Raw genomic sequence first — 14,303 nt, forward strand, 5'->3', positions numbered from 1 at the left:
AATTTTAGAGCTAAAAGGAAGCTCAGAGGGCATCTGGTCCAAGCCTCAAATATCATGGCTAAAGAGCTCAGATGCAAGAAACTTGCTCAACTCCAGCCAGCCAGCTCACAGCTGCAGGGCCAAGTCCGGTGCCTGATTCCCAGCCATGGAGCACTTGCTGTGGGCACCTAGGGTAGGATTACCCACATCTGGAATCTTGGAAAGGAAAATTAATTGTATGTCTCCTTACATCATATCTCCTTCTGTTGTCATTAAATCGCATCAAGGCTAGATCTGAAGCCTTTCACAAAAGGGAGAGTCTATTTATTTTTTTAAAAAAACAAGCCAGGATGACTTTTAAAGTAGCATAAAGAAAAGTGCAAAAAAAGGCCTAACTGGCATTTGATCAGATGAAAGATCAGATGGAAAAAAAAAAAAAAATCCCCACTATTTAATTGGGCAATAAGAGCTGGATTCTGAATTCATTATTTCTGATGCTTGTTGGCATTTGAAGCGAGTCACTGTTACCTTCTTAGCATAAAACAAGTGACCAGGAGGACATACCATGCAAGCAGCAACACACACTCTGGATGTGTGCTAAGTGGAAGAAGAAAACAATTACAGCATCCCCTCAGAAACCCGTTTCATTTCCATGAGGCTCACTTGGCTTCTTTTGTGCAACTCTTAGCACAAGTTAAAGTGTATTATCCTGTTCTTAGATGAAGGACTCCTGAGAAATGAAAAGCAAACAGACAACAACAAAAACAGCTTTGTTGGCTCAAGGACTGGGGTTGGTCCGCAGAAGACAACTGGAGTTCTTTATCCTGTGGCCCACATGTATATATTGCCTTGGGCTGTGCCTTCTACAACTGAAATCTTACTGCATGCTTCAAGTGTTTATGTCTCATCTCCCGAACTAGATCAATTTTGGTGAGAATAGAGGCTGTGACTTAAATAGCTTCCTCCACAATGCCTACCAAACTCTATACTTCAAGAAGGAGAAAATTTGCTATAAGAATACAGGGATGCTTAAAGCACATTGCTCTCTTTCCCAGGGTCATCATGTTATGCTGCATTGACCGAAGTCCTTCTCTCAAGAAGAAAAATGAAAAACAAGAAGATACAAACTCAAGTTAGAGAATCTGGAATGAGAATGTAACCAGCCCCAGTGGTCTCTGCACTTTTACAAAGAGCAATCAATGTTAGGCACAAGGGCACCTGTAATCTACAAAGGACTCGAGGGACAATAGATATGCACATTATACATTTGGGAAGGAGGGTACCACCGTAGTGTGGTCATACTTTGTGATAGGAGCAGAGAAGGAAACCTTTGTAGGTTGGGAGTAGGGAGGCAGCACTGCATTGAAGTCTCAAATTACAAGGTAACCTTCAATTTGCATCATGGGTACTCCTGAATCTGCCACAGATCCCAGACTACCCCTACATGACCCAGGAAAGAGGAAGAGAAGGGGGGTTGGGGGAGGTGTCTACCTGAATTAGCTAAATAATGCAAACAAAGTTCACAAATGGGTCTTTCTTTCCCTCCTTTGGGGTGTGCCAGGAATGCCTCCTATCCGCCTCTGTCATTTTTTTTTCTTCTTCAAGTTAGATATTTGCTCTTCTCCCAGAAACCCTTTCTATTGACAGAGTAACAGAAGAGCAAATTTTAGCTTGAAGTTTTTCCACAAAGCAGATGTCTTTTCTTGTGAGAATTGGCATATTTTTACCCTCAGAATGATCTCTGCTTTCATATGCCTAATTAAATTTTAGAGGTCCCCTGCTTAAATAAAGATTTATTAGCTGTTAAAGTTGTAGCATAATTCTTCTGCCACCTACATGCTATCCTTGAACATATTTACAAGCAGACTAGCTTATCCACTATAAAAATAAGGGTGATTTAATGCTGTTATGTTATTGGTGTCAATTACCCAAATTCAGCTTTACAATAGAGCTTTCTGAAGATTCTGCTATTTGACTTGCAGACTGTCACTGTGCTTGAAGAAAAAGAGTCTGTGAATTTCAGCTATTTAGTGTTTGAACTAGTCTAATGGAGGTAATCAGCCAGTCTGGAACATGTTCCCCGTATGAACATGATCACGTCACTCAAAGGCCTTCTTCATGTGGGTAAGTGCTCAGGTACTGACATCCATGCGTTCAGTGAGATATGCAAAACTCATAGGAAGATTGACTGTGATGTTTCAAAAAACCACTTCTGCAAAACAACAGCCTAGACATCTTTTTGTTTTCTGGGATTTTTCGCTATAATTGTGCCAACCCTAAATTTTGGCAACACTCTTAAATTTTTCAGGATTAAATTAAATTTGGCAACATTTGCAAGCTTCTGAAGTCCTGTTTTAATGAGGACATTTCTAAGCATAGATTGCATTGTGCTTATTTCTCCGCCGAATTACTCAATCTAATCAAACCTTCAGATTCAATGCCGTCAGGCCAGTGAAAATCCTCACTGACCTCAAGTTGAAATATCCCTTGCACACAAAATCAGAACAACCCGAGTCTGAGTGGGGACATTGGGTAGAAACAAAGTATGTGTTTAGTTATTTAATAAACTGGAATATTTTGAAAGACACGACTTCTATTTTCTAATATACAGGAAGGAAGAGACTTTTTCATTTCTTAAATCATCAAGTAATTGTTCAGATGCTTCCTAGGCAAGACAAAATGTATGGATGCTTCCCTGTGGAAGTTGAAGGTCAGTGGCTTGGCATTCTAATTTTTAAAATAAAAAATAAAAAAAGAAAGATAGTATAATTTGAGAGTTAGAATTAAAATGGTCTTTACAATTCTGTGGTACTATAATCCAAATAATTTTTATAAAAATACCTCCATACTTCCTAGCCAGTTTCACTTCAGCCTGCAGAATGAAGGGTCCTGGGTTTGATTCTAGTCAAGGGCACACACTTGTAGGAGGCATGCAGGATACAGCTCTCTCTCATCATTGATGTTTCTATCCCCTGCCTCTCTGAAATCAATAAAAATATATTTTAATAAATAAATAAATAAATAAATAAATAAATAAATAAACCTCCACATGTATTTCCATCCATCCTAAAAGCATTCCAGTTTTGAATAGTAATTTTATGTTACCTTGTAATTTTACTGTAGGTTTAATAAATACAACTTCTTGCACCTTTGCGGTTCACATAAAATTAGAGGTTTTGTCTCATTGTGTTTATCTACCTACAAACACACATAAAAACAAACATTTGTGGGCATTTCCCTTAGCCAGAGGGGGACACAAATTAGCTGTTTGTTTGTGGGTTTTTTGTATGTTTTTGTTTTTTTTTCAGTGTGACAGCAATACACATATTATTTTCTTCTTAACTGATTCATTTGTGGGCCTAAATTTTCACATGGAAATTATGGGCTAACACATTAGCCCTTAAAAAAAATAAGTAAAACTAGTAAGAAGGAATAAACATGGGTTTTTTTTTTTTTTCTTTCTTTCTTGTCTGTCATGGCAAATTGCATTGACCTGATGTTCCTTGTAACAAACAGGTGTCAGCATTTTCAAGAATAGAAAGAAAGGTAAGGTGAGGTCAACCCAGCTCTCATGAACCTGTTGGGAACTTATGAGCTTTCTGGCCCTCTTGAGATTTTAGCATGTGTGTTTCTTTACATATCATTTAAGACTCTAAATAAAAAGCAGCATCTATTAAATAACACATTTTCTTGTTTGTGTATCTTAGATTTGTATGGCCAACTAGGTTTTAAATGACCATAAATGCCACAGAGAAAGGGAGAGGGAAACCAGACTGAAACACAACATGCATCTTATAATCTATCAAGTTGTGACTTATTAAAGAAAGGGAAGAAAAAAAAACACAATTGTGTGAACATGTGTGTGCATATACATACTTTTTAAAACTGTTTAATCATTTTATCTCTATCCTAGAGGCCTGGTGGATGAAAATTCATGCACTGGATGGGGGGGAGGGGTCCCTTCAGCCTGGCCTGCCCCCTCTCACAGTCTGGGAAGCCCTCAGGGGTGGGTGGCGACCTGCCAGTCAGGGGAAGGTGATATCCTCATCACATCTCTGCTGCTGCCACTGCTGGCAGTGCAAGCCTAGGCCAGCCCTGGTTACCTGAGCTTCAGATGGCCCTGGGCTGCTGGGCAGGCACCATCCGAGGCTTGCGTACACCTCTGGCTGGCCCTAGGCAGCTGGGCAGCTGACATCCGAGGCTTACCTGTGCCTTGGGCCAGCCCTGAGCAGCTGGGGGACTGAGAGGACTGGGGGACTCCATAGGCAGGCATGCAAATGGCCAACTTGCCTGGGTCATAACCAGCAGTGCCATGCCTGCCATTCAGGAAGGGCTGTGGGGATTGGGCACTGCCAAGTTGTAGCTGTGAGTGTCGCCATCTTTGAGGGCATGTCCGTCAATTAGCATATTTCCTCATTGGCTGTGGGTGACGCCATTTTTGTGAGGGTGTGATGGTAATTAGCATATTTCCTCTTTGTTAGATGGAACATAAAAGCTTAAGCAACCTGCTGACCAATCGACCAGTAGCTATGATGCACACTGACCACCGGGGGCAGATGCTCAATGCAGGAGCTGCTGGACTGCAGTGGCTTGGTAGCTGAGGTTCTTGGGTGATGCATCCAGAGCCAGAGAGGAGAGAGCCCGATTCCAGGGTGCGTCACCTGAGAACCAACCTCTCATAATCCAAGATCCCTCAAAGGATGTTGGAGAGCTGGTTTTGGCCCCATCTTCCCAGGCCAGGCTGAGGGACCCCACTGGTGCACAAATCCATGCACTGGGCCTCTACATGTAAAATATTTTGAGTCATAACAAAAATAGCTATGTGATATTTTATTCAGTAGTAAACACTTTATTTGGATAGTCTTTAAGAAATAAACATTTAGCCTGGCTGGCATGGTTAAGTGCTGACCTATGAACCAGGAGGTCACAGTTCGATTACTGGTCAGGTCATATGCCTGGTTTGCCAGCTGGATCCCCAGTATGGGGTGTGCAGGAGGCAGCCCATCAATGATTCACTCTCATCATTGATGTTTCTATCTCTCTCTCCCTCTCCCTTCCTCTCTGAAATTAATCAAAAGAAAAAAGAAATAAACATCTAGATGTTTGAATTTGGTGGATATAGTTACCACAGAGAGCTTGATTCTATAATTTTTAACACTGGTATGTATAATAAATTACCACAATCTACTTGGAACCACTTGACTAACTTAATTTGCTTGATTAATAATAGGGACAGACAATAGAAAAATAATATAGTACTATAAGACTCATGATTAAATCTATATTTAATAGTCTAATAATTTATTATATTCTGTATTATTTCTTTAAAATATAGAACACTGATTACATGGAATTATTTCATGTGAGCTATTAAAATGAAAGTGCATTTAAAATGTGCAATATGACTTTCTTAAACTCTTACAAGTATAACCAGGGTTTTCCTTACTAGGTCAATCTGTTAAAATCAAGTTAGAAAAACATAGCAAAATAGGTTTTGAGGGCTCTGTCCCCACCCAGAAGTGAAAGAAATCCAGACAGATATTAAAGTCACATTTTTCATTCACTGCCTCCCTGCCACACACACAACTGTGGGAAGATTCATGAGGCTGTCTCTCCTGAGAGCCTGCTGACTATCTGGCATCCAGTCTTTTCTCCTCTCCTGTCCTGGTTCTTCCTGAAAATGTCTCCTTGAGCTGCTAAGCCTCTATGAGTAGTGCCCATCAAAGGCCTCAGCGACACAAGACAATGCCACTGGTGCCCTCCAATGTGCCCTGTCTTTGTTGCTGCCTGAGACACCAATGATGTTTGAGGGCCTCCCCACTTGTCTTTATTTGAGATGCAGGTTAGTCTGCTATTGCTCGAGCCCTGGTATTTGCACTTGTATGTGCTTCTAGCTCTCCTATTACATCTGCTTGCCTAAGCTGTATTTCCCCCATAGATTACCAGGGAACAGATCCTTCTGAATTTATTTTTGTTTTGCTCACCTCTGGCTAGAAGTTTATGTGGGCTGTCCTTAAGGCTGTCTTTTCTGGCATCATCAGATGGAGCTTCTATACCTTGGAGGTCTCCTTAGCATTCAGTTTTTCCTAAGAGATGCCACTATCCCTTTATGCACAAACTCCATGTCTCCTACAAATATGCCCAGAAACTTTTTCACCTCCAATGAAGATGTACAAAGTCCACATAAGGTCTCCTTTTGACATGTAAACAATCCTCTAGTTGTTATTTTTAAAATTGGATATTTTATTGGTTTTTAAATATTACAGTTTTTTGAACTTCATGAATGACATCATCTTATACTCTAAAAATACCCTTGCTTTCTGTATGATACAATTTCAAGGCATAGGAAGAACCCCCAATATAATAGTTTACATTTTGTTTGTCTTTAAAATAACCTGTTTTGGAGGATATGTTTTTTTCTTTCTTTCTTTCTTTTTTCCTCTTACATTTTAACACTTCTAAAATCAGGACATTTCTTACAAACAATGTGTGCATTTCATGTTTGTAATTTTACCTAATCCGCCCCCCACCTTGAAAACACTAGAGGATATATGTAGCTTACATATGATAACTTTGAATCAAGGAAATACAATGTATCAGGTTTTGACTATTTTTTGTTTATTTTTGCTTGGTAACTATATTTGGCCTGACATGTCTCAAAAAAAATGTGTTAATACATAGTAATGCACTGTGGTTCAACTGAATAATTAAAGAGGTTACCTTTGACTCAGGCTTCAATGAACATGCCTGAAGAAACCTAATCAATTTGGTATGAAGATATGGCATGTGTAACTACAAAATAATTTTTCAGATCTTTGATATGTATGTGAGTGCATTATTTTCATGTAAGTCTACTTGGACCAAATATTACCCTGAGAATGAGACAACAAATAGTCCCCTCCTTGGGCTAGAGACACTCACATGAACCAAATTCACAGTCACTGTCATTCTCAATTTCCAACTTAAAGCAACATTTGCTTCATGGGGGCAGCAAATAAATTTCCAACACGCATGTGTGCCTCCCAGTTAAATAGGCAGATGCCAAAGACCCATCACTTAGGAGCCAGTCTGGTCTAAAAGAAACCACCATCAAGACCATCTGATGTTTTATTAGCCACATTTTGCTCAGCCTCTGGTTAAAAAGTAGTTCTTTGCAGCAACCCTGGTTTAGCTGTCCCCAGGGCTCTGGCTCAAAACAAAGTTTGACATTATTTTTTTTTTCTAAGCCAAAAGGGCACTCCCAGCATATTAGTATCAGACAAGACACCTGGCCAGGGGCACCGTATCTCATTTATTTCTCCCTGAACAAGTTATTACCCTCTCCTTTGGTGCCTGAATCGCTGTCCCCAGATGCCATTCCCACGGGCGACCTTTACCATCGCAACACTGTGCTCCTGGTGCCCATCGGTCCATGTGCCAAGCAGCCTGAGGAGAAGCATATCCTGGGAGGCAATTTCTCTCCTTGGGGAAGGGCAAGCTCCCATTAGAGCCCAGCTAGGTCTCCTTCCTGCTCTATTTAACGGCATCACTCTGTTATTGATCATATTGTGTGTAATGGTGCATTGGCTGAGGAAAACGGTGATTATGCTTGAAGAGAGAACAGTGTTCTATCCGACTTAGTGATGCTCTGGGGTCTGCCTCAAATAAATGCATGGGCGATGCATTCTGAAAGAATTGTGGTAGAAGTGAAACCAGTTCCTGAGATTGAGATCATCTCCACTCTGTTTCGAAGTTTGGCCCGAAGAATTTAACGTTAGAGGTCTTTCCAGTCTCAAAGTGGATTCTCGGTCACTTTGACATGGAAAAGTGCACCTTTCTGCATTTTCTGTATTTTCAGGTTTTCTCGTTTCCGTTTTATTTGGTACGGGGGAAGGTTGAGAATTTGGGTACTTTCTTGATTTGTTCTTTATACTGAACATGCATAGGACTGTAATCTTTTGTAATTCATGGGTATTTATTCTGAAAACGGATAATTGTTTTGATTATAATGTTCTATATTCTACTTCATATGCCATTACCAATACCTCCTTGCCCAGCACCTGTTTCACATTTAACTCAGTCATGATAACGAAGGACTTCATTGACTTATTTTATAAATTATTGAACTGAAGATGGGAGGATCATTGAATTAGTCAGGCTACAATCAGGAGATAGAAACCACATCATAATTTAAATAAGAAAAATTTAATTAAAAAAAGAGTATTAACAAAAGAGGTGGATTTTCCTACTAGGTGTAGGTAACTCTTACCTACTAGATGTAAGATTACAGAAATAGCAGGAATAGGGAGAAGCCACTACCTCTGGGCCTGAGGCAGGGGCCCCAATGAAGCCCTTTCTCCTTCAGGAAAGGAGAGGCCCCATCCCCCATGGAGAGTACAAATTGTGGCCCACTGCATAGTGGAGAAGTTTGCTGTACCAGTGGAACTCTGCAAAGCTGCCCTGAGGGATGCTGGGAGGCCATACAAGGGGCTAATGATGAAACCGGCTTGTGCTGAACACCATCATGGATGCCCTGTGAGCTCCTCACCAGCTTATACTGTGGGAGCAAGCAGAAAACATACTGGGACTGGGAAGAAAAGCCCTGGCCTCTTCTAGTGTCCCTGTAGTGCCCTCTGCTAAAAACTTTAACATTTTACAAGCTGTTAAGAGGAAAATAATCCATGATTAAAAACAGAGCAACAAAGAGTAGATTTGGAGCTGAGAGGCAATAGTCTAATAACTGGCCCAGTCTACTCCTTTAAGGTAGACCGAACTTCTTTACAGCAACAAATCAATTCTATGCATCCACCTAACAATATATAGCTATCCTTTAAACAAGAATAGAGATCCTTATCCTTTCCCTAAAATGAAGAGACACGTAGTCTCAACAGTCATGTTACCCATCACTAGGTATATTAATTACTCCTCAAATGCAGGCATAATCTCACTGAATATTCTATTACCTAAGTACTAACTGTATTGGCTAGTAGCACAGCTGTCAAGAAAATGGAGCCCAGTGTGTTATGAATATATCTCCTCCAAACCCTACAGTACATCTTCCCTTACCATAGTATTTCCATGATCATTAATTTCCATAATCCTCTTCCTCCTAAGCACTAATCTATGTCTCCTGCCCAATCGGAGCTAGGATGATCCAGTGATGCTCAACACCCTCTACAGCTTCTTCTGCCACTTCCTGCCCATCCTTGCTGTGTCTTAGTACCCACCACCTCCTAGATAATGCCTTAAGATGCAAAAGCAGGAAGACATGAATAGTATGGAACTTTCACAATGAAGAACATCACACAAGTAATTGCAAATTTTTATTTTGGCCAATAATTCCAATCTCCTTGCCAAAGTAGGAAAATTGATCAATTTCAGTTGAACTCATGTCCCTCCCATCTGTACCCTGTTAATGAGAACTGAGTGGCCTCACTTAAATGAAGAGAGAGATAAAGAGAAGCAGACTGGATCATCATCCCATGAAAAGCTAAGAATTGCCTATACAATGTGCCTTTTCTTTAGCCTGGTGTTTTTCTGCAATTGTTTGCAAATCTGTGATTTGTTACATGTGAACCAGTGGAAGTCCTGCAAGTTACACTGACCTAATAATAGAAGCTCGGCCTCCTAACAACCAGGAACCAGAGCACGCGCCTGCTTTATTTCCCCACATGCACCTCAACAGCAGCAGTGACCTTTGCCTATCATACACCAGCCGTGTGGAGGACCCCATATTTCCACTGACATCTCGGCGTGGCATGTAAAGTTATTTCTAAAAAGCTTCATTTATTTAATCCTCCAGCTGTCTGAAAATCTTTATGGGTAACCATTTTTAACTTGCCCTTTACCCTTTGCTTTCTGAACCCAGCCAGGTCCTTGCTGGGGCCTCCCCACGGTCTAAAGATTGGTAGGAAAAGAAAAAGGAAACAGGATGTCTAATGACATAGAAGTCAGCTGGCAAATTCCATAAAATTACACTGGGAAAGAAGCTGGTGAGGGAGATGCCACTGTGTTTTTATTTCTACTATCACAACACAAAAGAATTAATGGGCAAAAAGTACTTTTTAATAATGGCTGTTCTTCATTAGTGTGAACCAAGGGCATAGTCTACCTAAGACAATAACATCTGCACCCCATATTTCATTATCACCATACTTCACATTTCACACAAAAGCATTGCTAGCACAGCCTTACAGCTTTAATTAGTTTCTGCCATAGCTGTGAAGGTCAGCCAATTATTGTGTGTGAAATTTCAATATGAAGTGGCTGAATTGAAGACAGCATTGCAACAGTGTGGGATTCTGCAGCGCAATAAATCTAGTCTTTTGGAACCTTTTTTTTTTTAAAAAACACAAGATAACATAAAATGATCATCAGGTGTGTATGATTTCAAGGCTTACTGGTTAATTTAACATGAGCTTTGTTGGGGGGAAAACCACATAATTTCTGATTGTTTCTTAAATTTCCTCTTATTACATTGTCATTATCTATTATACAATTGTTGAGGCTGATTTGTGCTTTTGTGAATAACTTCTTTTAACTCACTTAGAACTCCGTGGGAACATTTAATCTAGGAATAGAGCTTGGTTTTACCAAATTTTACATGATGTAAAGTTAAAAATACACAGACATACTCATAATCATATATATATTTATATATATGTATATATATATATATATGCATATGTCTCTTATAAATATATACATACATATGTTTAAATACCATAATTGACCCATAAAATGTAGAGGCTTAACAATTTATTAGGTCAACTTAAGAATGTCTTTCTACTTAAATAACTGCTGAACTAAAAAATGTTTTTATCAGAATAAATTTAATGGGTTTTCTATTTAGGATCATAGAAATTTGAAGTTGGAGAAAATTTTAATGTTCACCTGATCTTGTGCCCTTTATTTTACAAATAAGAAAATATACCCAAGCTTAATTCAGGATTTAGTGAGGTCACCCAACTCCTTAGTAGTAGTGTCAGAAGCTAAATTCAAGTTCTGGGTCCAACTCATCACAGCTTTCCACATGCCTATTTTACTACCACAGAACAAGTTAGATAAGATTTACCACACAATATGGAAAAGCTCCAAATTTTCCTAAAGGATTTTCTATGAGTTTTGAATGCTGATTATTTGTTTTGTTTCGCACATAGACATAGATGTAGTTTAATACTGATTAAAGCAAACAAATATTTATAGAGACATCCTCCAAGATATTGCAGGTGTCTAGCATGGTTAAAATGCTCTTGGCAAGTTCACAAACCATAAGGGTAGATAAGAAAAAGAAAAGAGGTGGAAGGAGAATGCAAAATTCATGGAAACGGATCTGTCAGATTGGAGGAAGATAAAGACCAGGCAGAGCCAGGGAAGGAGTTCCAAGGATATGCAGGAAGGAAGAAAACTATAGGATGCTTAACAGAATCCCTGGCCTCTAGCCACTAGATATTTGTAGTGCCTCCCACACCCCGTCCTCTACTGCAATCATAGCAATAAATGAGATTTTTACCCAATGTCCCCAGGCAGGGATGGAGGGTAACAAATTCCACTGGTCAAGATTCTAGACCACAGAGGACTATTGATCCTAGAAGATTTCTCTCAATTCCAAATAGCCAATCTACTTCAGCTTCACTGGGATGCAGGATCCCTTGACTCATTTCCTGAGCTACCACCAGCTGGGATGGTAACATCATTCACTGCAGAGATGCTTGGGAAAATAATGGTTGGACTGGTTCACATGATTTGATGACTAATGGAAAGAGTTATATTGCAGTGGGTTAAGGAATTCATACGTGTAATTGAGCCATAAGCAAGCAGAGCAGCGTGATTCTTCTTAAAAGTTAAAAAGTGAAAGATCAGAAGTGATGTGGGATCTCCAGAGAATTGTAGGGTTAAGCACTCTCAGCCTCAGAAACTGTTGACATCTGAAGCAAGGTAAGTCTTTGTTGGGGGTGAGAGGGAAATGTCCTGTAATTTTTTAAGATGTCTTCCAGCACCCTAGTGTTCCTACCCACTAGCTACCAATAGCACCCTTCCTTTCAGTTGTAACAACCAAAATATCTCTGGACATGGTCAAATGACCACTAGGGGTTAAATCTCTCCTGATTGAGAGCCAGTGGAATAGGGAGAGGAATTTTTTTGTTTTTTAATTTAAGGTGGAGAGAACTAAGCAAGTTTTCAAGAACTGAAGAAAAAATCAGTAGACTGAGGGAGAGTGAAGATGCAAGTGAGAGTAAAGAAATTTGAACAGGGACCATAGTGTGAAGAAGGTGATGAGGAAGAACAAGAGTGCCTTGGGTTGGAGAATGGACTTTGCTCCAGAGCACATTTTAAAAAGCAAAAATCCCTAAAGAGGAGGCAGAGCAATCAAACCAGAGTCTTGGTATTTTAAGCAAAGTTGTAAGTGAGATTTAACCTGATGATGGGATCTGAGAGTGAAACTTCATTAGAAAGCTGAGAAACAAGCTGCAGATCTTCTAACAGAACCAGGAAGAAGTCTATCTAAGATGCCATATTTGTTGCTTATTCAACTGACCTTTACCTAATTGAAGCAGAAGTAGAATGTGTACTTCCTAAGACTAGGACTTTTAAAGAGAGAATCAGTAGAAGGGCAGGTGGTCAAGGGAGGTGGGATAGTGTAGAAACTTTGTGTGAGTGTACCTGGGACACAGACCAGGGTGAGTTTAAGTATGTTTCTTAAAGGGGCTATAGCTTGGAAATAAGGGAAACCTCAAGGGTTTGTGCATCTCAGTGAGGTTGAAGTAGACTATCTAGTTTGGAATTGGGAAGACTTTCTAAGACCTTATGCTCTAGAATGTAGAATCTGGATCAGTGGTTCTCAGATGAATTTACTAGCCCCCACACCTGCCTGGGGACATTTGGAGACAAATTTTATTGAAATGATTGGGGTGGAGGGGTGCTGCTGGCATCTAGTGCATAGATGCTGCTAAATAGCCTACATTGTACAGCCCCCATAATAAAGAATTATCTGGCCCATAATGTTTATAGTGTCCCTGCTCAGAAACCCTACTCTAGATTAAAACTAAATATCTAGTAAGTTATTTAATGGAAACTCTCATGAGATTTTTAAAGAAAATTAACCTGCTAAAAGTTCTTTTTACAATCCTATTATACCTTGCATCAATTTTTATAGCCTCTTGGAAAGAAAGAAGCTCCAATCGCCTTTGTTCATTCATTTATTATTTCATTCAAAAGAAGTTAATGAGTTTTATTATGGAGACATAGTCAAGCATTGACTCAGAGAAGTATTGCTATAGACTGAAATGTGCCCGCCCTCTCCAAATTCATATGTTGAAGCCCCTGAGTCCCAATGTGGCTGTATTTGAAGATAAGGACTATAAGGAAGTAATAAAGGTTAAATAAGGTCACAAAAATCCCAATAGATTTTTTATCTTTATAGGAAGAGACACCAGGGAGCTTGCTTAATATCTCTCTCTCTCTCTCTCTCTCTCTCTCTCTCTCTCTCTCTCTCTCTCTCTCTCTCTCTCTCTCTCATCTCCCTTCCTTTCTACTCCTTTCTCTCACTGTCCCTCTCTCTTCCTCTCTCTCTTCATTGCTCACAGGTTATATGAGAATACAGAGAGATTGCAACCACTTGCAAGCCAGGAAGAGAGGCCTCACCAGAAACAAATTATGCTGGCACTCTGAACTCAGACTTTCAGCTTCCAGAACTGTCTGCTGTAAACAAATAGTAGTTACTTAGTCTACAGTATTTTGTTATGGCAGCTCAAGCAGACTAAAATAAGGACATTCTCCTATGTGTCTGTCTGTTTATCCCCAAACTTGTCCTAAGCAAATGCCAGGTTTGTCTTAGGAGCCTTCCCATTCCAACCTCACCCCTTTTTCTTATTCTCCACTCTTCCCCCTACCTTGGGCAGCATGGGAAAGAGATCGGACTTTAAAATTAGACAAACCTGATTCTAAATTCTAGCACCTGACCGTAGAAACACTAAAGATTAGGACTTAAGTCCTCTGAGCCACACTATCCTCATTTATTAAAATGGACTTAACCACATTTCCTGGCAGGGATGCTATATGGCTTAAATGAAATATCAGGTGGGAATGCCTAATAGTGTTCTAACACATGGCCATCTCTCAATAGATAACAATTTCCATATCCCCTCTTGGATCACAATTGCATTTGAAGGCTGATTTCAGGGATGATTTAGTTTGTTCTTCCAAACTGTCTTATTAGATGTTGGTTTAAAGAAGCTAAAGTTTTCTCTCTTCCAAAGCACACCCAAAAGAATTCTGAAAACTGGAAAATTCCAATTCTCTAACAATGGAAAGTACAGTGTGATGACTTTCTGGCTCCATAAAAA

This window comes from Pipistrellus hanaki, assembly GCF_964339955.1.
Source record: "Pipistrellus hanaki genome assembly, chromosome: 12".
NCBI lineage: Eukaryota > Metazoa > Chordata > Mammalia > Chiroptera > Vespertilionidae > Pipistrellus > Pipistrellus hanaki.